The sequence below is a fragment of the Meles meles genome, chromosome 11, assembly GCF_922984935.1.
Source record: "Meles meles chromosome 11, mMelMel3.1 paternal haplotype, whole genome shotgun sequence".
In the NCBI taxonomy this organism is placed as follows: domain Eukaryota; kingdom Metazoa; phylum Chordata; class Mammalia; order Carnivora; family Mustelidae; genus Meles; species Meles meles.
In genome coordinates, this window is record NC_060076.1 from 45,184,248 (window position 1) to 45,192,703 (window position 8,456).

Consider the following 8,456-nt stretch of genomic DNA (forward strand, 5'->3'; position numbering starts at 1 on the left):
ATAGAAAGCAAGACTGTGAGGCGGGGGCTCCTTAGGACATAATTTTTTTTTTAAACATATGGGAAGTATACATTTTGTTGTTATGCTAAATTCAAATCTCTATGCTTAGTACGTCTTTACTGATTTCTAAATGGGCAAAACAGCTTATTCGAAACACTGCAGGTTTTTTAGTTTTCTTCACATATGTATGAGATAGTGGGCAGTTTGTTGCACTTTAACTGAAACTGTCATTTTTACGTTCAGCAACAACTGGTCTGTGTTGTAGCAAGAAGAAATAATTCAGTCATTAAAATAATCAGAGGTGATGATGCCCAAACTCGCCTCAGTGTAAGAATCATCTAGGATGCTAATTAAAATGCAAACTCGAGAGTCTCATTCCAGATTCAGTGACTCACAATTTTCTGGAACCGTGTTTGGAAATTTTCATTTTTAATACATGTTCTAAATAATTTTTAAGATCAGGCAAGAATGGGAATTGCTGTTGTTAGTAGGAAAATGACACTCTGTGGATGAGGAAATATGAAATACAGGCCCATTTCTCTACTAGCCAGCTTATGACCCAATTACTAAGTCTTCCTTGGGCCTCAGTTTCCTCTTCTACAAGATGATTACTTTGAGATCCTTCCATATAAAATTTTCCTACCATTAACATTTCTATGTATGGTCTCTGTAAGACTTTTTCTATATACATTAAATTAACAACTAAAATCCTAAAACTTCAGGCAACATTGAAACAAAAACACTATGCAAATTATAAATCATTTGCCAAAGATTCCTTGAAATTGATAAGATATCATTTTTCTCATATTCCTACTTTCTTACTTCAAGTGCTGGCCACTTTACCATACTTTTCTGAAAATAATGCAAGAAATTTTCAAACTCCCTTCTTTTAAATCTCCTGAAAGGTTTCCACTGAAATACTAATCTAAAGGAAAAAAACTCAGTTGAAATTAACATTTTACACTCAAAACGTATTCATTAAAATAACTATTCTTATATCAAAGGAGACCAAAACAAGCAGCAAAAAAATATGATTTTAAATAACATTTCCTATTAAAACATATTTTATGCTTTAGATTTTAGAGCAATTTTTTTGCCACTAGTAACATAATGTAGTATGACTCCTTAGCTATCTATTGCAGTGTTTTTAAAGCTGTAAGTTGCAACATATTAGTGGAATGTAAAAGAAAAATGTTTCTTCTGAACACAAACACACACATACATGTAAATATCAAAGCATTGGATACAGTAAGTTAAGTGTTACTTTGTGAAACTTTTGTTTCAGTTATATACTCCTATCTGTATACATATTTTTGTATATATTCTGAGATTTTTATATAAAATGAATTTCTCACAGTGATCATACTATATAAGGTATGTGACTTACTACTATATTTAAATAACAGTTTGGAGGTATTAAATAAGATCTAAATACAAAAAGAAATATAGTTCAGTCTCCAGTGAAATATGAGCATGAACTCATTAAACTCTGTATAGTTTCATTTGTAAGTACATTCCACCTAGTTAGTTTCTACTTTCCGATAACCAAGTAGGATGACCAGTTAGCACTGCTGCCTGGAACAAAAATCAAAAGGAAGCACAAACAACAGTGTTGTAAGAGAAAGTCAACCGGTTCAGAATCCTATTGAATACTATGTTAACTAACTATATTACAAGTAGATTTGAAATGTCAGTGTCCACTATTTGCTGTAAACATCCTGAGGTTAAAGACTGAATTCTGTTTAAGACAAAATCAGTTTATTTTAACCGATACAGGACAAAATAAAACAAAACAAAACTTGGATTTCAACTGGACTTACTTATTTTCTTTCAATAAGCAGTGATTTTTTTTTAAAGGATTGACTAGAGGAATATATTTAGATGAATAAAAACTTGGCTTCTTTGCCATGTCTCTTCCTTGAACCTGACACATACAGCCATATGTTAGATCCAGAACACAGGGCAAAAAAGCAAGTCGATGGGCCTTCAGTGACAACATGGAATTTGAAGTTCTAAGAACTAGATGTTCATTGAAAAATTGAACTACAACTTGCCAAGGTCAGAGAGTGACATTTTCATAAATTAATGCTATCAGAAGCTGCTGGAATTTTCACAATTGTCTTATTTGAAACCAGCAGAAGTTCCAGTAGAGGTCATACTGATTATGCTGGGAGCAAATCAGAAGGCTTCCAATGCATGTAAGAATTTTCTTTGAATGTAGAGTAATAAAGCTCAAATAGATTTTTTTGTTATGAAGATAAGTTTTTTTTCTTTTTCTGTTAAAAAGAAACATACCTATGCTTGTATGTTTAATGCCTCTTCAGTTGCTTTAAATTATATTTCTTTTTTTGTGTACGTAAGCTTAGGTTTTTTTGTAGTTTTCACTTAGAAAAAAAAATCTTAAACTAGAAATTTCAGTTTGATAGGTATAGATTTGAATTGGAATTGTGCAGTGGAATAAGAAATGGTGAAAGAAGCTAAAAGAAAGAGAAAGAGAACTAATTTTCCACTTATTCTGAATATCTATGAACTTCTGAAAAGTTCATGCATAGGTGAACCCTGAACACAGGAATTGATTGGAAATTATTAAATATTTATTTGGCTTTTATCATTTGCCATTAGGCCATACATAAAGAATTTTCTGAAACCATCATAAGGATTAACACTCTAAATATTCTATTAAACATTTCATTATGTTCAAAAAAAAATGGGAAAACGACAGCTCCTCTGAGACATGAGTCAAGGCACATTTGTGGGAAACAAGAACAGGGAATTTTAATTTGGCTGTAATTTTTCTAATCATGTCTTTATCTATCAGGACTCACATCATCTCACTTAATTCACTTCCCTCAAACCTCTGCAAGATTTATTCTAAAGGAAATAGTCAATCCCAGTTCATCATCATGGATTGGAGCTAAAAAGAAGGGTGGCAAGAAGGGTCTAAGCCAGGAGTCTACAGCCTTTTTAGCAGCAAAACTACTGTCCATTTCCCTAAAATATAAAGCAGTACCTGGGGCAGGAAGTTAGAGTTCTGTTTTTTGGAAGTGTAAGATTCTGCGTGAGCAGGGACCAGTGCTTTCTGACCTGGCCTAGCAAGCTCTGCTTGTGGGCAGTTCCCAGGCCCTGTCCCAGCCTAGGCCAGGGGGCCTCAGAGTGGTTGCTACAGGGACCTCAGCCCTGCTAGAGGCCATGGACATGCCTTCTACCTTCTTGGGCAACTCCATGTACAAAAATAGAAAACAAAACAAAACAAAACTAACAGAGTGAAATGATAACTACTGAGCTATCACAAAATAAATTATATTTTAAAATAAGCAGACAAACAATCCAACAGTACATTCCCTGGGAATAGAATGAGAAGTCCTTGCAGATACGCCCCATTGAGCCCAGTTATCCCTGTTAACATATATAATGTCTGCCCGGATCTTCCTTCTATGGACTTCAATTACTTTATTTTTCTGAATGTGAATAGTCTTTTCCCTTAAGTCATATTCTGGTAGATAGCTCTGTTCTGACACCCCTTTGTCTCATCCCTAGACAGATGCCTCTTGCTTGTGAGGTGGCTGAGAAAAAAAAATTTTTTTTTCAAGTCAGAGCTGTTAAAGCAGACAGTGTTCCTTCTCTTGGACTCTCCCCTGAAACCTCTAAGTCTCTGAGCGACAATAGTCTCAGCTGACAGGCCTGATCGGAGACATTTAAGAGGATTTTAGAAAAGATCTGGCTTTGTTTGTTGTTTGTTAATATCTGGAATGAGGGGAGAGTGTTATTTCTAGTCTTTCAAACAGAAGGTTTCAGAGCTTGCTTTGAGAGTAGGACTGGCCATGGGGATGCTCCTATCTCATCCCACTTATTGGATCATCACTAATGTCACACCACAGAGCTTGCCAAATTGTGGTGTCTCTCTCAGTAGCAAGTAAATAAAGGGAAGCAAATGGCCAACCATTTATCCTGTGCTTGTTATAAGTAACTCAAATGACCTTGAACAAATAAATGTCTATTAATACCACATGCCATGAAAAGATAAAAGTATATGGAAATAATTATTTTCACTTGCATAAGGACAATGCATATATCAGTGCCTTTGCATTTCACACACACACACACACACACACACATACATATACATCTATATGTATTAGATATTTCATTCATTGAAAAACAGTAGGAGACCTAAAACTTAATCAGATGCCTCATGTGAGTCTTCAGATAGTTTTTGAAGTTATGGATCTGGGGGAATATATTCAATGATTTCTCCCAAGTTAGTTGGAATTCCCAGCACATACAAAAAGGTATTATTATCACTTTCACCTAGCTACAGCTAAAAATACCTAGTAACAACCCTTAAGCGCGTAATTTGGAAATATGCAAACAGTGCTGCCCTTGAAAGGTGAGGGCCAGTCACTACTCTTTTCTTTCTCAATTGCTTGTGAAAGAAATTAAAATTAGATCTCCCCCATATTAGTAGGGGGAGCTTAGAGCATTGTGTTGGGAAAGTTTTATATACTGAGTGCAAATCCAATCTTAGCAGGAAAGAATAGGGAAAAGGATTGGTGATATTTGCGCAGGTATTGGAGAGGGAGGGAGTGGCAGTCCTTGTGCCATATATTTGCTAACCCTTTGCTTATCCATTTTATTCATTCAGCCATCTATCCGTCTCTTAAATTAGCCCATTGAACTTCACCCATGTGAACTTCTGGGCTGGATCCTAGGAAATCAGAAATCTACGCACTAGCCGAAATGTCCTCAAGAGAAATTACAACCTAATATTTTATAGTGCCAGCCTCTATTTTTTCCTCCCCTGTGTGGCCCCAGTTCAGATGCACACATTATAGGGAGCCTCTTTCCATGCCATTATTATCTTCTGAGGAACACACTCTTTACAACTTCTTACTCTTCACTTCTACACAATCTGATGCAAATACTTTTCTCTCAGTGTCAATAATTCCTGGTGAACCCGTTGATACAGCTTCTGTGTAACTGTAAAGTAGTGACTGACTGGGTTATTTCATCTGCCCAGTGTCCTCAGGGACTCTTGGGTAATTAACTCTGCCTGCTACATTTGCCACATTGTTTGCCCATTCTAAGTCGGTAGTTTTATTTTGTTTGTTTGTTTTGTTTTTAAATATACTGTAGCTGCTTCCTCACCAACTGTCTGTTAGCCAAAGTTCCTTTTTAACTGCTATCTCAGTTTTCATCATGGGAAGAATCCAGTTATACAGGATATATTTAGAAATTTATACAAGATGGGGGCTCAGTCAGTGGAGCATGCGATTCTTGATTTTGGGATCATGAGTTTCAAGTCCCACATTGAGGGTAGAGATTACTTAAAAAAATAAAATCTTTAAATACACACACACACACAAGGTAGTTATGTTTGTTTGCTTGTGAGTTTCTTTTTTTCTTTTGTTTTCTTGGTCTTAAGACTAGAGTTGTTTTTGGACTAGAAAAACACTGTAGAATCAGTTCCCTAAACTCAAATGTTTTTAAACGTGCTTACTCAACTCTGTTTCTCCCAAGTCTTGTTTCTATTTTAAAGATTTATTTATTTATTTATTTATTTATTTATTTATTTATTTTAGAGAGCATGTTCATGAACAGGAGGAGGGGCAGAGGGAGAGGGAAAGAATCTTTTTTTTTTAAAATTTATTTATTTACTTTTTCAGCATAACAGTATTCATTGTTTTTGCACAACACCCAGTACTCCATGTAATACATGCCCTCTCTGTTACCCACCACCTGGTTCCCCCAACCTCCCACCCCCGCCCCTTCAAAACCCTCAGGTGGTTTTTCAGAGTCCATAGTCTCTTATGGTTCACCTCCCCTTCCAATTTCCCTCAACTTCCTTCTCCTCTCCATCTCCCAATGTCCTCCATGTCATTTGTTATGCTCCACAAGTAAGTGAAACCATATGATACTTGACTCTCTCTGCTTGACTTATTTCACTCAGCTTAATCACTTTCCAGTCCTGTCCATGTTGCTACAAAAGTTGGGTATTCATCTTTTCTTTTCTTTTTTTTTTTTTTTTTTTGTAAACATATAATGTATTTTTATCCCCAGGGGTACAGGTCTGTGAATCATCAGGTTTACACACTTCACAGCACTCACCATAGCACATACCCTCCCCAATGTCCATAACCCCCTCCCCCTCTCCCAACCCCACCTCCCCCCAGCAACTCCCAGTTTGTTTTGTGAGATTAAGAGTCATTTATGGTTTGTCTCCCTCCCAATCCCATCTTGTTTCATTTATTCTTCTCCTATCCCCCTAACCCCCCACGTCGCATCTCCACGTCCTCATATCAGGGAGATCATATGATAGTTGTCTTTCTCTGATTGACTTATTTCACTAAGCATGATACCCTCTAGTTCCATCCACGTCGTCGCAAATGGCAAGATTTCATTTCTTTTGATGGCTGCATAGTATTCCATTGTGTATATACACCACATCTTCTTTATCCATTCATCTGTTGATGGACATCTAGGTTCTTTCCATAGTTTGGCTATTGTAGACATTGCTGCTATAAACATTTGGGTACACGTGCTGAGAGGGAAAGAATCTTAAGTAGACTTGGTATTGACTGCAGAGCCTGACACAGAGCTTAACCTGTGAGATCAGTGACCTGAGCTGAAATCAAGAGTCACTCACTCAGCTGACTGAGCCACCTGGGTGTCCCAAGTCTTGTTTTATTCTAAACTAAATTCTACTTATTTATGGATTATTATCTCTTCTTGGTAAATCTCTCTCTAAATTTGGATATTTCCTGCAGATAGGATTAAATTAACCCATAGTTTATCAACATTTGAATTCCAAAGTCTTTATTTTCCTAACATATGGAAAAATTAAGATCAGCAAAAATTAATTCAGCAATAACTTCACTTTTAATAATCAAGGATTTTTATAAATTAATAGTTGAAAAAAATACTCTCAGTTACCCCTGGATTCGTTCATTATTCAACAAATATTTATTGAGCACCTATGTTATCTTATGTTCTCTTAGATTGTATAAAGGGATAAATATGTTATTTTACATTGTATAAAGGGATACATAAAGTAGATATAATCTCTGTTTCTTTATATCTTACAGATTAGTGGAATAGATAAATAAAACACAGCATAAAAATGGAAACTTACAGATTAGAAGATTAAAAAGTAAAATATAGTTGTAACTAATTTTCAGCATTCTGAAGTAAATGAATAGAATGAAGGAATATAGATAGGCATATAAGGATATAGACAGCAAAGATGATTGTCATCTAGGAAAACTTGGATGGAAAGAATATTTAAGTCGTGATCTAAAGGATTTTTTTTTAAGGCAAGCCACACAAAGTGGAGGAAAAATATGTTCCAATTAAATGCAAATGAATGTTCAAAATCTCCAAAGCAAGAAACAATTTGACAAGCTCTAAGAATTAAAGGAACCCAGCACGAGTTATAGAGTACAGTTGACATAGAGGCAACAAAAATAGATGTCTTTTTTTTTTTTTTTTTCAAAATGGATGTCTTAAGAAATAAGTAGGAACCACGAATTATTCAGGAATTTGCAGGCCATGATGAGGATTTGGGGATTTTACCCAGAGTATAATGGGAAACCATTGGGAGGGGGGTTAAGTAGAGGAGCAACACGTTCCCATTTATTTTTGCAAAGAGTTACACTGGCAGCTCTGTGCAACAGTGATCTGAAAGGATAAATATTGATACCAATAAAGCAGCTGAGTCATGGGCCAGATGATAGATGATCGTACTTTGAATTAATCTGATGTCAGAGGAGATGCTGAGAAAAATCAAGATATTTTTAGAGAAAGAAATGAACAGCTTGAGATGGATCTCATATGAGGGGTGGGAATGGTAAAGAAGAAAGAGGAATCATAGAAGACAGCTGGCTTAAACCACCAGATGGATGGCAGCACTAATCACTGAGATGGGGAAGTGTGAAAGAAAAACAGGTGAGGAGAGATGGCAGTATAGTAATAGTTTTATTCTGAAAATGTTTGAAATACCTGTGACATAGTCAATAAGACATGTCAGGTGAGAATTGACTTATGAAGCTGGAAAACAGAGTATAGTTTTTGGACTAAGATATTTTGGAAATCACTAGCATAGAAAAAAAATAAGGTCTTAGACTGAATGAAATATTTAGTGAAAACATAGAGAAGAAGAAAGGATAAAGGAATCCAGCATAATCTGAGAGTTTGTGATTTTAGAGTTTATAATTATAATGGCAACATATGTTCGAGTGTGCTAGACATTTTATACATTTTAAGTATTTTAAATACTAGTTCATTGTAGAATTTTCAATAAATACTACTTGATTGAATGGATGTGCAGCATTCACTAGGACAAAAACTTTTTTTCTGTTAGAAATGTGGTAGAACATGTCCTCATTTTAGCATTAAGTATCAAAACTAAATCATAGAGTATAGGCGCCTCTTTGCCTAAAAGAGGCTAAACTGTATCCAGA